General features: G+C 41.9%; 1 protein-coding gene across 1 annotated transcript in view; it reads right to left on the reverse strand.

Moving 5' to 3' along the window:
• LOC116896287 (bifunctional heparan sulfate N-deacetylase/N-sulfotransferase 3) overlaps positions 1–12,801 on the reverse strand; it is an 84,195-nt gene extending 71,394 nt beyond the window's left edge. Inside the window, exon 1 of the mRNA XM_032897369.1 lies at positions 12,702–12,801. The gene's annotated coding sequence lies outside the window, so the exon portion shown is untranslated. The remainder of the gene's footprint in view (positions 1–12,701) is intronic.
• Between the last annotated feature and the right edge of the window lie 4,535 nt (positions 12,802–17,336).

A 17,336-nucleotide genomic window follows, 5' to 3' on the forward strand; every position in this document is an offset into this window, starting at 1 on the left:
AAAAATGTAACGAAAACCACTATGATGCTACAAAAGATGCTCTGTGTGCAAATAGTTTCAAGTCTTAGTTCTGAAAATTCTTTCACGTTGAAAAATAAATGGGGGAGCATAGGTGTTTTGAGGGCACATGTTGGTAGGATCTTAAGGTCCTGGCACTCCAGGAGGAATTCGGGAAATTCTGAATTTGATGGTTACAATGCATTTAGGGCTGGTTGCGTGTTTCTTAATTACAATATCCTGTAATTTTCAGATAGAACGATGAAGCCAGAATAAATCACAGGGTTAAAATTCTGTAATACTTATTTATGAAATAAGCAGCAAATCAGAATTTGAATAGGATATGTTTATTATATATATGAAGATATATATCTTTATGAATAACACATCTTGGAGTGCAAGCACAAGATATTTATATTTATCCTGTAAATTACATTTTGCTGTTCATTACCTAGATACTTAGGGTATCCTTGTCATTCATACAAATATTTATGAGGTAGCTGTTTTTCAACTTAAAATATACTTGTTTGAAGTATTACATGTTTTTTAAAAGCTTCTAAATTCTGAGGAGGAGACGGTGACTATATTCCTAACATATGATTATGGATTGGAGGTCAATGTCTGTAACGAGATGAGAGAGGAAAGAGACCGTGGTCAGTAGGGGAGAGTGCAAAATGTCCAGAGGAGAAGACTTGTGCAGAAGCTGAATGTTGGAAATTTGAATAGAAAATTTGAATTAGAAAACATTATAAATTCACAAGTAGGCACATTATTGGGTAAATGCCAGGAATGAAAAGTAGAAAAATAAGATAAAAATATTCAAAAGATAATGAAGTACACACTGCTGATGTGAGTGACAGGGACTGGCAGGTCCTGAAGCCTGACAACAGGGCCCTGTGCCCCTGGATTTACTAGACATAAAATGCCAAAGTTATTCCTTTTCCATAAATCCCCAAATTTCCTTCAGATATCAGATATCAAAAGTTGTCCTATTGTATATTAGCTTAACACAGACACATCATAGTTCTTCTGCTTTCTGTAAACCGTTACTGTTATTATTTTTTAAAGACAGAATCTCAACGTGTGGCCAGGTTGTTCTGGAACACAAACCCTAAATCCTCCTGCCACAGCCTCTCCACTGCTGAGACCGTAAGCATTAACTAGTGTGCCTACCTTCGATGAGAATCTTCTAAAAATAACTGCCTCATTTGCCCATGGCTAACTTCTGTCTCACTGTAGACTCATAAACAGCCTCTTACTGTTCTTTGCTTTTTCTTCTAGTTGTGAAAATGTCAGGGCGAACTTGCCTTCCTGCCTCTCTCAGGACACGATGTGGGCAAAGTTGCAGACTCAGCTTCTGAGTTGGTCATGGATGGGGCACCCCTAGGACAGGGAAGTCCTGGAAACCAACTTGGCCACACAGTTCTCTCGTCAAATTTTCTGATTTTTAAAACGTGCGAGGGCACAGCAGTTAACACATGTTCATAAAAAAAAGTCCTCTCCCTCGAGTTTGCCACCACAATAATTAAAATTTTGTTGTAAATCACCGTCCTTGTTGGGATGAAGCTCGAAAAAAGGAGAATTAAAGCCTCATTTATCTATCATTGCACTCCTGTGCCCAGCACAGAATAAGCTCGGGGCCTGTTGGTAGAATTTATTGAATTCAATGGCTCATTATGCCGTAGGTTTATTAGACACTTCTACTTTATGCTAATGCCATAATGCATCTTTTAAGGTTACCCATGACTATTAATGATTATGGTTGCTAAAAATTGCTGGATCCGATGTCTGCCTTATTGAATATAGAGCAAATGTAACCATAACACCCCGGCAGGCATGTGATAAATCCAACATAATAATGCATGGTAGATATATAAATCTCTGTCTCTGTCTCTGTCTCTGTCTCTGTCTCTCTCTCTCTCTCTCTCTCACACACACACACACACACACACACACACACACACACACACACACACACACACACACACACACACACAAACCCACCCAGAAATTGCTCTGCAATCAGCCCTAAGGTAATTACTGAAAAACGAATTGGAGATTAGTGTTGTAGTCAATGCTGAACTCAAATTAGAAACTATTCAGAGTTCTATAAAGATGGCTTCTCTGACAACAAGACCTGCGAAACAATAGCTAAGACCATGTCACGCATGGTAAGTTATGATTTATGATAGGAAACAGCCAACACTGTGCCCTATTAATAAGATGTGGGAAAGTCAGTGACAGTTCCCAAGAGCCACAGTGCCTAAGGAACACCCAGCACAGGGGCGATGGCATCAATCTGAGGCTGGGGAGGTCATGTCAGGAAAATCTCTGGTTAGGCTGAGAAATTTAATGATGATAATGTAGCTTTTCAAGAGCAAGAATAAGCTAATTATATGACACAACATACTGGGATAAAATTGGAACTACAACTTAGTTTGAAAGCTACAGCTAATTAATGAATGTCTTTCAATTCAGAAATAGAATTAGACATATTTGAACAGGTCAAGCAAGATAGGGTGCACAAGCAATTAGGGTGAGAGTCTGTGGTGGTTTGGATAAAAACGACCCTCAGAGGCCATCAGGGATGGCACTATTAGGAGGTGTGGTCCTGTTGGAGTAGGTGTGGCTTTGTTGGGGTGGGTGTGTCACTAGGGGTGGGCTTTGGGATCTCAGAAATTAAAGCCAGGTCCAGTGTCACTTTCTGCTGCCTGTGGATGCAGACCTAGAATTCTCAGCTACATCAGCACCATATCTGCTGCATGTACTGATATTTCCCAATATGATGATATAATGGGCTAACCCTCCGAGCTGTAAGCCAGCCCCAAATAAATGCTTTCTTTTATAAGAGTTGCTGTGGTCACGGTGTCTCTTCACAGCAGTAAAATCCTAACTTAGACGCAGTGAATACACCGGAGTGAAAAGACAGACTGTCCGTGCTGAATGGTACAGAGTAAAGATCTTAGAGAGTCAGGGTCAGGCAGCTAAGGGCTGCTGGCAGTGATTCCATGGGAAGCACTATGATTCGAGACTATGGCGGCTATCAGGAGAATGGAATTGAAACTCTTGTGAGGAAAGCAGAAGTTGTGGTTGGAGTTGAGGAGCAGTGGACTTGAGGATTAAAAGCTAAAGGTGTCAGTAGGTAATAGAAGCGCATAGCTTAGGCACTCTGAAAAAGTATTCATTTCAGAGGCAGCCAGGCAGGCAGAGGAACGGCTGTATAAAGTAGTTGACTCAAGACAGACATTCGAAATAACCACTGACATCCCCACAAGCTACACGAACCCAGTTCATCAGTAAAACCCCAGCTCTGTCTTTTCCCCCTTTTGGGTCAGATCATCCCCACAGGAACCTTCATTGTGAGTCTTGCTAAAATATTGTTAGCAGAACTATTTGCTCAGTGGGTCTGTTCCACATTAGACTAACATTCCCAAGGACAAAGGGTTCTTGTTATCTCTAATAATTTTTCACGGAAAATTTCTTAAAAAAAAAACAAACCACCAGGTAAACACTTTATGCAACGATGCTGTATTATTATTATTATTATTATTATTATTATTATTATTATTTTACTGCTCTCACAAATACATTTGAAAATTATAGGCATTTCCTATATGGGGCTCTATGTTAATGAGGGAGGAACAAACACCTTGGCCAGTATGTCTGGGTCTCCAGCAGCACTGCCTAATTTATGGCTTCCCAGTCATTTTAGGATGAGGAAAGGATGAATTACATAAAAATACATGTATTAAGTTTGAAGAAATGAACTTCGTAGGCAGCATTGTGAACAAACACAGGTACAGGAAAGAGGGCCCTTTTACAGGATCTCCCGCAGGCTACGCTGAAGGAAGTGGCACGGAGGGAGGAGGACCAGGAGCCTCACAGGCATTAAGAGCCATTGGCCTGTGCAGATCGTGCTCAGGCTCCCTAGGCTGAGCAGCTGGCCCTTGGTGTCCCAGCTGCTTCCTGACGAACCAAAGAGACCACAGCAGCATCACCTTCCTTCCTTGCTAGGAAAAGACAGTGTAGGAAAAGGACGCGAGGGAGACACTGTTTACCTGCTCACCCGGAAGCAGTGGTATCACGATTGCTACATCCTAGAGTTCGTTTTCAATCTTTCCTGTTCATTTTTAAAATGAACTTACAATGCAACAAGTTTTCACATGGCCTTTTCACGTTTATTTCATTTGGTTTGATGACCGTGCCCCAGCCCTCCAATACCTACCCCAGTCATCCACCCATTCCTGCTGTACTCCTTTGTCCCTGGTATTTCTCCTGACTTTTGCTCTACTGTCTTCCCTTCACAGCTCATCTTCTTCGGTCTCATGGCTGGTTCTGACCATTACTCACACTTCGTCCCACCTCCATCCATACAGTTACCTAAGAAAGCTTAGAACCTACCTATGGGAGAGGGCACACACTCTCCGTCTTTCTGAGCCTTGGCTGTTCTATCACTTAACACGATGCGTTCCAGTCCTGTCCTTGAAATGTTCATTCTTTCCATAACAGCTGGGAAAAATCCCACTGTGTATATGTACCACACAGCTAGACTGACCGCAGTCTCCAGCTGCTGGGACTAGCGAGGCAGAGAGCTATACCTCTCCCAGGCACTCTATCCCTAGGGTTTTGAATGATAATGGGATTAAACAAGACTTCTTAAACGTTTTCTCTCATAACCTTTCTCATTCAAGCGATCTCATTATGTGATCCTGGGCATATGGGTATATGAAGTAGATAAACAAATCTGGTATTTATTGCTGAGAAATCATAAGGTAATTAAAAAACATTTCTGTGATATGTAAAAAGTATACAGACATAATTTTATCATTTGTTAAAGATCAAAGGAAATTTGCATACTAGTGAGATTGATGTGCTCATTTATTTTTGTACAAAGAGCTAAGCATCGTGTAATATTTGATGCTGCGGGATGTACAGCATTTTCAGCTTTCCATCGTGGATTAATACTTTGATTTTTTATGATCATCAATGCTGAGAACACTGCTTTGCATAAATACATAGCAACAAAATAACAGAGGTGTGCTTAGAGCTATTTCAGAAATTGTTGGAAATTATGTTCTATTCTCAAGCTAAAATTAATTTAACTACTTTTTTTCATGAAGGTGAAGTGACTCAAACAGCAATTTAAAAAAAAAATCCAACGTTATAAAATAATAAAATACAAAGGAATATTCAGTTATGGTTACATGCTAAGGAATACGGGCCTAAAAATATTTATTCAGTTTTCTAAAATTAAACATTGTATTTAAGTGAAAAACTTTGTGTGTCTGCTCTTGAACTTGAGTGGAAGCATTTCCAGCAAGCTTCGTTTCTATGGGCCCTGTCGGTACTGTCTGCTGCTTGTTCAGAGCCAAGGTTACCCTGAAACTTCGTGATACAGTCTGGGCTAGCACCACTAGCTAGATACACCTCAGCTTTATCACGTGTTTGACTATGAGCTAACCTGAACATTTAGAAACCTCTTACTATTGTTGATTTTTTACAACCCCACATTGTTTCCTCAGTCCCTTATGGTGTCATCAACTATGAGTTAAGAAGCTGCAGTAAAAATCATTAAACTCTCTTGGAATAGCATCAGACACACAGAGAACGAATAAACAAAATCATCCTGCTTTAATTATTACAGAGATTGGTATAGAACCAACCACAAGAGAAATACCTGGTAATGAAAATACACTGAGCATTGTGTGTCTGCGTGTGTGTGTGTGTGTGTGTGTGTGTGTGTGTGTGTGTCTGTATGTGTGTATAAAATTTTGCCTTGAGTGGAGTTGTGTAGTGCACAGATGACACCTGCTAAAGAGTCAGTCACAAGGGCTTCCAAGCAAAGGAGACACCTCCATCAGAGGCATCCCAATTCCAGGTTCATGGCTTCTTCCTACCGTGTGCAGGAATCACATATTCCATAGATTTTATTATCATCTACTATCCAATAAATTCCAAAGGCTTATGTAAATCTCAGACATCCATAAGCCCTAGTTCTTCAGATCAACTATCAACTTGATCAGAGAGCAACAACAAGGAACATCAACCGTGCAGCCACTTGGCCTGCATGGAACCATTGGGAAGCAAACTCAACTACCTCAAAATTGAATTTGTGATCTTCTGTGTTGTATGATGTCTTTTCCTGGGGAGATATGAACAAGTGTCTACTCACCCCAGATAGGAAACTGATGACACAGTATATACCATCCAAGTCCTACTTGGTGAACCGATGAATTTTACTAGGTTACTTAGAAGAGTATGGGTGAGGGGTTACTTACAGGAACAGAAATGACTCAAAGAGAGCTGCATCACCAAAGCCCACTCAGAACGTTTAACAGATCTGCGTGCGAGACCGGCAGCATAGATCACACTGCACAGCTAGAGGTCAGCTCAACAGGTTCTAGAATGTCCACTTTAGGTCACTCAGTTTGTCTAAGACTCTTCCAGGCAGCTCAGCTCACCTTTGGTTTTTCTAGACAGTTTTCCTGGTCTCTGCTTCTTCTAAGAGGCTGAGCTTATTTAAAAGAGTTCTCTGAAGCTTGCCTTCTCTGAGAGTGACTCTCTGAAGACTTTTATATATATAAACTTGAGAGAGAGAGGGTCCTAGTGAATCTGGTCAATTTCAGGGACTTCCTGAAACATTCTAGTGTTGTTTACTTCATGTCTTAAGGATCTTATCTCCCCTTACAACATGGTGCTTTCTCATATCCCCATAAGCACACACTCTTAAGAAGTTTCCCATTAAAATGCCAGGTTGCTTCACAGCAGCCTGAAGTGGTCTTCACGCTGCACTGCTGGTTCATCCCTGACAGTCTTTCATCCAGCGTATATAAATGAATCCACATCTTCCCAATTCCATTTCTCCACATTCACTCTATTCAGGCACATCTCTCGTCATCCATGAGATATTACATAAATCATTATGCATGAAACCATTACACATAGAACCTAGCACAGACATTAACAATCCCCCCTGCCATTCTTTGATGTGGCACTGAAGAACTTGGGTTAGAGCTAGCGTTTTATCAGAGGCTGCTTAAAACTTATGGATTAAAATGTAAATTCCTACAGAGGGCCGTCAGGACCTTCATGGTTACCATTCTACTCTGACCCAATCAGATGGTGTGGCCATTTCCAGTAAAGCGGATTTTCTCTCACTCTTCCAAAGAGACCATCTCCCTATCTCCTTGTCTTTGTGTCTTTTTATGTGGTATTACTTAGGTCTGCAACTTTTTTTCCATTTCATCTGCTGTATTTTAATTCTAAGTATAAATGTCTCCACTCATAGAGGTCAACTGTCAATCTTTCGTCTGCAAGGCCTCCCTGATAAAATCATCATCCTAGCACCCTGCACCTTTTCTGTGGCAATCCCACATCTTCTAGTCTAGTGATCTTCTGCGTAGTGTTTCTCCATAGATGTTAAGGCATCTGTGAGGACTTTCGTGGCTTGCTTTGTTCTCAGTGACTACGAAAACAGTACTTAATAGAGGCACATCCCACTGAATGCTTGTTCACTGTGAGAAAAGGGGCCCACACTCAATTTTATAAATAGCAGCTCATTCACAAACTAGGACAAACTCAAGTCAAACCATCAATCACACTGGCCTCAAACAGTCAGGTCAATAATATAGACATTGAGCAGCAGTGACCATCTTGACCAGAGCCATAAATCAGTATGGACAGAATGTAACTCTCACTGGGTCTTACTTGGATTCTATTTTTCACATTCTGAGGTGCTGCTGAGTTTTGGTATGGCTAAAGTCTCTTTGGTCTCTTTGGATAGATCTAGTTAAAAAAAGATTCCACCAAGAAAACAGCCATCATTTAATTATTTTTTTTTATTAAGAGAAAGTGGGTTGGGGATTTAGCTCAGTGGTTAGAGCACTTGCCAAGGAAGCGCAAGGCCCTGGGTTCAAACCCCAACCCTGAAAAAAAAAACCAAAAAAAAAAAAAAAAAAAGAGAAAGTAAAGGGGCAGTTGCTTTTGGCATCACAAGCCATTCCACACATAGGAAGGAACCGTATATATACAAACAATTTGTAAGGCCCTACCCAAGGTCCTATCTGCAAGAAGAATAGGTTTGCCAAGGTAAGCTCTTCTCATTTGCATTGACACCTGCCATCATCGACCCAGTTGAAAGACATGGGAGTCTGAACAGTCACCTTTCTCAAATTCATTAGATACAAGCGTTCGAAAATGCATTTGGTGCCTTCAAATACTTTTCTTGACTATGCTAAAAGTAATTTAGCAGTATTAAAAATTGACAAAGAGCATTCTTTTTCTCTGGGAAAGAATGTGTGAAATTGTGTCATGTTACTTGAACCCTCCTGTGGCAGGCACACAGGAAACTGATTTCTGTAAAGCATTCCCGAGAACACGCTCTGTCTCTGGAATGGGGGCTTTAAAAATGGATGGGAGGAGAGCCACAGTTGGGGCCATTAGCTTGGTATAGCAAATTAAAAAGAAAATGACTACCGTAATGTCCCATCTTTGTATTTAGAAGTCATGAAGGGAAGACTGTGGTTAGTTCGTTGCCTTCAGTGTTATGTCACTTAGCAAGGCAGAGAAGAAAACTATTCCACTGCTGTTTGCTGCCTGTTGTGTCTGCCCGTAAGCCTGAAGTGCTGGAATGCCTGCCTATCATGCTGTAGGCTGAGCTAGGATACGCGCCTAATGATAAGCACAATTCAGCATTCAGACTTTAATCTGTTCGTCACATCCCGAGAAACAGAAAGTGTTACCTGTGACTTTCCCACAAGATGTGGTTTGGCTGTATCTCATAGTTGTCTGTATGACTGTGGGCTAGGTTTTAGGAAGATTACACAAATCAGAAGGGGAGAAGAGAGTCAATCTGCAGAGAGAAAAGGAGTTCAAAATAGGAAACTGAAAACTAGAGAAGATGATAGGGAATTCTGACTAGGGTGTAGGTGCTGGTCCCTTGGTGCTACTCTAGCCATTCACCCACAAGGAAGTCAGATTAATGTCTCCTCTTTTTCTGTGGGCATCTTTTAGAAGCAATGCCCAAGCAGTTAGAGTAGCAACTAAACTCAACTGTTCATACTTCATTAAGGAATGTGCTACATTTAATTGTCCCGGGCACTGCTTTATGTCTGGCATAGAATTTATGCTCAGCAAACAACCTTCTGAATGATAACTTTAAATGCCTTATTTCCTATGCTTAGGTGGAACGGTGTGAATGTCTGGAGAAGCACCCAGATTGTTTACATTATAGCAAGAGGCATATCAAACATGCACATTTGAGGGCAGAGAGATGTCGGCAGAGTAGAGCAGTGGTTACTGCTGGGTGCATTTGAAGCCAGATTCTAACTGAATTCCAGATCCACTGCTAGCCAGGGGTGTGATTACACAGTTAATCTCTTAGTGACTTAATTTCCTCACTTTACATGGGAACGGTACCTAGGAGAAATGAGTTTAATGAATTTTTATGTCAACAGTGATGGCCTATGATAAATAGTCGACTGTTAACTGTTATTTTAGCTGCTGGCACCTCTAGGAAATAACTCTCTAACAAGGTGAGTCTTACTCTCTGATGGCTTTTTACAGGGATTTCTAAAATTCTGAACAAACGACCAGGAAAAGGGCTCTGAGATCATTGCAAGGGTGACAGAACCTATCCTGGACCCAGCAAGGGCCTTCTAGGCACTTTGTCATGGCAGAATCAGGCCTGGAGTCCAGGCTACTCAGCCCTTTACATGTACTGTAATTAAACAAAAGGATTAGAACCTGGCATGTGCTTAAAATGAATGCCATCACCGAGACAATTAATGTTTATAGCTGAGGTCTATGATGCTGGATGTTTAAACTCTGGTTTAGCATAGGTACACAATTGTAAGTGTTTAAGAGCACTGGCTGCTCTCGCCAAGGATCCACATTCAGTTTCTAGCGCCCACATGGTGGCTCACAACTACATGTAACCCCAGTTCCAGGTGATCTGATGCCCTCTTCTGACCTTCACAAGCACAAGGGGTGAACATGGTGCAAATACATACGTTCAGGTAAAATTACTTATAGAAATACAATAAGGTAAAAAAATAAAAATTTTAAAAAGCATAAACTGTCCTCTATAACCAGATGCTTCACTTGTATACCAGGCTTTACTAAAAAGACAAAATCTATAGCTTAATTCTCTCCTGCAATGATAAGAGGAGCTTAAATCATACAATAATTTTTGAGTGTGGTTCATATTAAAGATCTTTATATCACAGCTGATACTACTGTGGCCCAGTAACACCCTTCATCTGGGATAGCCTCCAGGGGTCCTGCATGCCTGTGTCCTGCTTCTCTCTGGTGACCACATCCTGAGGGAAGGAACACACCATCGCTCTCTAAGTTGCTTAGCAGCTGGGGATAGCATAGCTCTCCTTAACTCTATATCTTTGTTCTCAGATAAAGTGCAGGCAAACCACAAACATATATATTTAAGTAGTTTCTTCTGCAAATAACTTTAGCTAATAGGCTTTTCAGTCCAAAGGTTGTCCACAGTCACTACAGATTAGGTGAAATTTCATCTATGAGAAAGGACGCTGAATCAAAACAAGACAACATGGTCTCTTTGTGGTTTTAAAGTTTTCAGATGAAGCTAGTCATTGCAAGCTCCTGAGAGCTTCTCCACAGAGGGGCAGCTTCAGAGGAGGGATGGTTTCCTAAGGAATCACCCAATTACAAGAGAAAGTAAATCTCCTATTCGCTGGAACTTTCAGAAATAAGATTTTCCTTAAGAAGACTTATCCCCAGAGAAGATGTACTAGACCAGAATCAAACCAAACTGTAGCAAAATTCTCTACAAAGAGATACAAATTTCGCTTGAGCTCAAGCATGTTAGTAAGCTGAGAAAGACTGTGAAGAAAATGACCAACTCAAGTGCCCAGTGTGCAAATGGCATTTACTTCTAGGAAGGGCCAAGCCTTCTGCTTTACCCTCAGGAGCCCAGAGGAGACAAAGACAGCCTTACAGAGTAGAGATAAGATGCTAAGGAGAGGAGGCAGGAGGGATCCTTGTCAGTGCAAGGCACGGCTACCCTCAGGAGAATCTTAAAAATCAGCTCCTTCATATTTTTATTTATATTTGAAACCTCCTCAAATACAAAGCTGACAAGGAACTAAGGCTGAAGAAAAGGAAATCTTTTCAGCCCAGCGTTAGACTTTCCTCTTATTTTTTTCTCTCACAAACAGTTTTGCTTCACACTTTATCATTTATTTTCCAAGGACGAGAAGAAAAGGAGTGGGGTTCTGTCCCCGACTCCCTATTTTATCTGGAACCTTAGCCTAACATCAGGACCTTGTCTGTTTATGCTGTTTTCTTCAGTGCTCTTGCAAACTACAGATGTTACCATATCCTAATATGTTTACAAAAATACGAGTATTTCAATGTGCTTCAAGCTTATAAAGTGCCCATATATTGGTAAAACCAGTTGGGAAGTGATCAGACTAAGCTCCTGAGAATGTCATTTAGTTTCCCGTTTGTTTCCCCAAAGTGGCTATATTAAATGGACAAATACATCTACTTTCTTTTCATTTAAAGCTTCTTTATTCAAATGGTTAGGCCAATTATTAAATTTATACTCCATTTTCTATAATAATCCTCTTAAATAATGGTTTGAGACACAAACTGCACCAAATATGAAGCCCTGTAAAGCATTGTTACATGATAAGCTGGTGATTAGATTTTAAATCTTTAACCTTATTTCCAAAATTCAGACCAGCCAAAAGACACACGAGTGATTAACCATGCTACTACGGCACAAGGAATTTGTTAGCATACATACATCTTAACCAACTCAGAGAGTCACCACCCTTCTTTAATCTAAAGAAACTTTAAAATAACCCTTAAATGAAGCAATAGTTTCCTGATCCATTTATCTTAAGTTAATAAAATTAGGCATTTGTTCAGGGCAGCGATGCTTGATGGGATAAAAGCAAAGTTATATTTTATTGAGCCCCCACCCCCTACCCCCCGAATCCAGAGTGAACTGTCAACACGAAGTATAAATAAACAGATGTACTTACCTGGAATTAAAGTTCAGAGAGTTGGAAAATGCGGGGAAAAGTTTCAGTGGACAGACAAGAAAAAATCAAAAGAGGAGTGTATGCAGCCTTCGGTTGGGTTTTCTGCCTTTGCAAGTGGCCGTATGGGCAGTGCTGGCCAGTACCCTCCTGTTATGTAACATCGTCTTATTAATATTAGCCATCAGACTGCGACCAAGCTGGCGAGGCACTAGAGGGCAAGAGCGGCACATGCAAGACCCATCTCCAAGGGACCAGCACGGGGACCACTTCAGGGAAGACAGATGCTACTAAGCTGACAAATACCAGATGTCTGAAAGCACCATCGAAACTTGTCCGTGTTCCTCAAAGAATATTTCAAATGCCGATTTCCTACTAGCCCGAGTTAACAGGTTAATAAACATGCGAAAGCAAAGAACCACACCATGAAAAAAATAAAAACTTTCAGGATTATATTTACAAACCCATAGTAACTCGGGGGTTTGTCTTTGCATTGTTTAAATCAGCGTATTTCAAAAAGGAAAGGAGAGGCTGCATATAAATTAAACGAGTGTCTATCTCAAGACCCTTCGTTTCCAGTCGCTAGAAACTTGGGATGGTCTCTCTGCCATCTCCGGAGTCCGCATGTCAAGTGGTCAGGGTTGGACCAGGTGAGGACCTGCCCTCCATCCCAGTGATTACCTCGGGCTGTGGAGCGTCGGCATCCTGCCTCCAGGTCCTCGGCTTCTCTGCGCTCCTGCTGCGCAGCCAAGGCTGCAGCCGCCTCCCCCAGCATCCGCTCCCCAGCCGAGTGGGCTGGGCGCGCGGGGCGGGCGGGGCTGGCAGGGCGAGTGGTCCAGGAGCTCAGGGCGGGGCGGGGCGGAGCTAGGCGGGGCGGCCGGGCTCCTGCGCGCGCTCTTGGACTAGCGCTCGCCCCACGCTGGCGCGCAGTCTCCTGGGTGCCTGCTGCAGGCGCGCGTTCGCCAGAGCGAGAGGAGGCCTGAGCTGGGACCGGGTTCCCGACCGCCCAGGGAGCTGCGGGAGGGAGTCAGGGAGGAGCCGAGTAGCTACACCACAGGTGCTGGTGCCCCGCGCTGGATACAACACTCACAGGCTTCCCTCTGCTTTGCTAGTCCTCTAAGGCTGACTCCTCCATCCTGGAAGACCAGTGCAAGGCCAAAGGCAGATGAAAAGGCATTTTAGACTCAAGGTGAGGGTGGGCAAAAGCTTCCAATACACTGTAGGCTACACCAAGGCAGAGCAGTTTGAATCAGGGACAGCCCACCGCTTCTAACATATAAAGGGCATTTCTGTGGACACAATAAATACTTAGAGGATCAGTCACCACCTCGCAAGGCGCCATGTCCCACTTGCTTTAAGTAACATAGGTCACTGCCCAAAGGCAATGCGGGTGCTCTCTTGGTAGTTAGGATTAGAATGTGATCAAGTTTAGTCATTCAGAGTCAAAAGATGGCATTTCTGGATCTACTGGGGCCTGGTTTAGGCAAGTAGGTGGTCGTATTTTGGGCTCTGATCAGAGAGGTGCAGTTGGATCCTCATTGTCATGTGAGAACTGAAGTCTGTTCAGGGAAGCAAATTTAGGTGTTGGAGTACAGCTAAACCCACCATGTGTACTGGTGCACTCTGAACCCAGTTGATCCCGAAACACATCCCACTTCCACGTGTTTTCACACACGAATTCATACATTGACTTTTGGCTTAAGACAGCTCTGGTTATATTTTCTAGCAACTAGAAGTAAAAGAGACAAAAATGATAGGGATATCAAACACTTTGCACTGCTTAATGATTTTAGGAAGACGTTTGGATGTATGCAGGGAGGCCGTACCATGTACCATTCAGCAGGTCCTAGTGTCTTGAGGTAGCTGGAATCGCTCTTCTGGAGCTGCAGAAGAATTCAGTTGGTAAAATTCCTTGGCTAGATGACAGGTAGATCTGCTCTCCTAATATTTGTTTGTTTGTTCGTTAGTTTATTGTTGGAGTCTTTCTTGGGAGTCCTGTGTCTTCCAAGAATGGTGAGAAACACATTTGTTTCCATGTGCTCCCTCCAGAGAGCCTGACCCGCCCCCACAGCATCCATCCAGCCACTTAAAACTTCCAGATGGGAGAGGGCTCAAGAGTGAAGGGCTCGCCACCAAGCCTGAGAACCTGAGTTCAGGCTGAACAGCCCCATGTGGTGGGAGGGGAGAGCCAACTTCTACAAGCTACCCTCTGACCTTCACCCCTGGGCACGTAACCTACCTCCTTAGTGGATAAGCCAGACGGATGGAGGACTCCAAGGACCCGAGGCTTTCTGGACACAACAGGACCGGCACACATATGAACTCATGGAGAGTGGAACAGCGTACACAGAGTCCGTGCAGTTCTACAGCGAATGGGAGACCCATGGATGAGAGGAGAAGTGGACACAAACATTCTATTCCTAATCCAGAAACTATTTTCAGTTGAAAACCACTTGCAAATAAGAACCTTAGTTTTCTCCAATGTCACTGTGGACCACAATTAAGAGTAGGCCCCATGTCCAGCAGTAGACGCCAACAGAAAACCAATCAACAACATCTTTGACTCTTAATGTTAGGTTTTGACATTTTTTCCCCTTGCATATACATAATGGCTTCAGGTTTTGTGTGAAACTGTGTCTCTGCACCTACAAATGCTTCTTGTATGCTTCCATTGGCTCTTTCTCTTCTTTGGTTGTTTTGTCCTATTTCGATTTGTTCTATTTTGTTTTATCTTATTTTATTTTATCATTATTTATTTAGACATCCATTAGTTTCCTAAAGAGAATGAGAAAGGGTGTGGATCCAGATGGGAAGGGGGATGGGGAGTAGGAACTGGGAGGAGTAGGGGGGAGGGGAAACCACAATCAGAACATATTGTATGAAAAATAAATCTATTTTCAATTAAAAAACAAATAAATGTAGAAAAGTATTGAACACCAGCTCAGTGGCTTTGGGAATAGACTAATACTGAATAAATAAACACACAAAGCAAATACAGTTTTCTGCCTTCCAGTTGCTTATCATGTGTTGCTCCGGGGCAGGCAATACAAGACGTCGGTGAATGGACAAGACGGACAAATCTACATCACAAATTCGGATGGTTTGCCACGTATAGTTCGGTTTGGAACCGGGCTTTGCTCTTCATCTTTTCTATCTTCTATGCACAGAAGGGGGTAAAGCCCACAGAGAACCTCTTTTACAGAATACAGTAGTTAGAGCGTCTCTTTAAAATTTTCTGTAGAAACAGAGGCAAATTCAATTTCCTGGTTGCTCCAGAGGTGTGGCTACTTTTACTCAGTGCTGCTGTGCCCAGTCAACCATTTGCACGTGCAGATGGCTGAAAGTTACACCATCTTCTCCCAAGGTAAGTCCCAGTCTCATAGCTCCACGGTAGAAGTTTACATCTGTGTGTATGGACCGTAGCAGCTTGCTTTATTATTCGTATTTCCCTCCATCCCTGAGCTATTCGCCTGGCAGAGAGATAAAGAGAGAACATACATGAGCGACAACATTAGCATCCTTTTTCTATTTTATTTCCCTTATGTAGGGACCATGGGCCAGAGAATCATTTTCTCTCTCTTGGACAGATATTCCAGGGTCTTACGCTGTTCACTAGAGGCAACAAAGAACCTATGCCCACCTGAGTCAGGGCTTCATGCTGGGGAAGCACCTTGAATTTATTCATCTCCAAATTAGCTTCTTCAATATGTTTAATGTGATAAATGAGCCCCATTAGTAGTGACCTCTGGGATGCAGCACACTTTTCATAACTACATTTGGTCTTTGTATTTTGACTATTTATGTAAATATTGAGGACCTCAAAACTAGAAGAGGATAAAACTCCAAGAAGTACTGGCCTAGAGTCTATGAAACATTTTGTGTATCAGAGCCCCATCTTAGAGAGAAAGGAAGAGAAAGAGAGGCCCATAAATTAGAATTTTTACAGAAATGATTAAGAAGAAAAAACAAAAATAACAAGAGTGTAGTTTTGAATATTGAAATAATTAATTCTCTATTTAGCCACTCTGACAGAAGGCGTCTGGTAGTACTAACTCACGGTGATATAGAGATTTAATAACATGCCTTATATAAATTAAAATCACAACCCGTGATGGGACCTTGTTCCTCCTCTAAGTGCTTCTACATGGAGGGTACTGATAATAAAAGGATTTTGAGAAACTTATTTCGATTTGCAGAGTTCTCAGTTTTCCAATGTTTAAATTAAACCCATGCATTATCCCATTATGACAAGGTTGAAAATCAAATATATAGAGGGCAGATTATTTTTATCGGAAACAGCTAATAAGCGTGTGTATTACAATCCTCTTCACAATCATCAGCTAAGACTTGTAGTAATGACTCTGTTGATATGCTTAAGATAATGGGATGAGGGCTTGGCAGAAATTATGTTCTAACTAGCAACTTCTAACTCAGCCCAAGGAAGAAGAGTCCAGCTTTCTTCATGGTATCAAAAAGTAGTTATTTGAAAATAGACCCAAAACAAATGTCTCAGCAAAACAATTGATTGAGGAGAGGCATGTGTGGGTGTCAGAGTGTTATGTAGCTACAGGTGGATAAGGTGCCACCACCTGTCTGTGAGAACAGCACCTTTGATAAATGAACAAGGTGGAGTAGGTTGTATAAAGGTCCTCTTAAAGATATAATTTTTACTTAAAATATAATCACATCACTATCCCCATTCCTTTCTCCGTGTGCCCACCACTCCTCTCACCTGGTCTTGTTTTTTTTTTTTTTTTTACCTTTGGTTATTATTATTCCATATTCTGCTTTGTCTAGCTTTGTTGTTGTTTTTATGATTCTGGGGTTGCTCACTTCGTATTGGATGACCAGCTAGGGGACTCATCCTTGGTTGATGCTATTTCTCCCTCTGTCAGACTGAGCAACAATGACTATACCCGTAGACATGCTAACCTGTAGGTGGGGAAATCTAAAGGGCTTTGACTCCCCAGACAAAAACTACACGCAACCAAAGGTCTTTTTTTAAGAAACACTAGTTTATAATTCAGTGGTAGGGTTGGGAAGATGGCTCCAGCCTGAGTGGTTTCATTGTCTCAGGGGAATTGGATCCAGGACTCTGTGCTCTGTCCCTAGTGTTTTCTCTTCAGATCAACGTGGAAGTCAAGAATCTGCATTTCAACGAATGTTCAGGTACAGCCATCCAGAACTGAAGAAACAGCGGACTTAGAGAACTTTGGGGGAAAACAGAATTATCAAGAGCAGGTGTTTTTATCTGTGTAAGCTACTTAGTTCACCAAGTCTTCAGCTTCTTTCTTAATCTCAATGCACAATTATCCT

Source organism: Rattus rattus, chromosome 3, assembly GCF_011064425.1.
Source record: "Rattus rattus isolate New Zealand chromosome 3, Rrattus_CSIRO_v1, whole genome shotgun sequence".
NCBI lineage: Eukaryota > Metazoa > Chordata > Mammalia > Rodentia > Muridae > Rattus > Rattus rattus.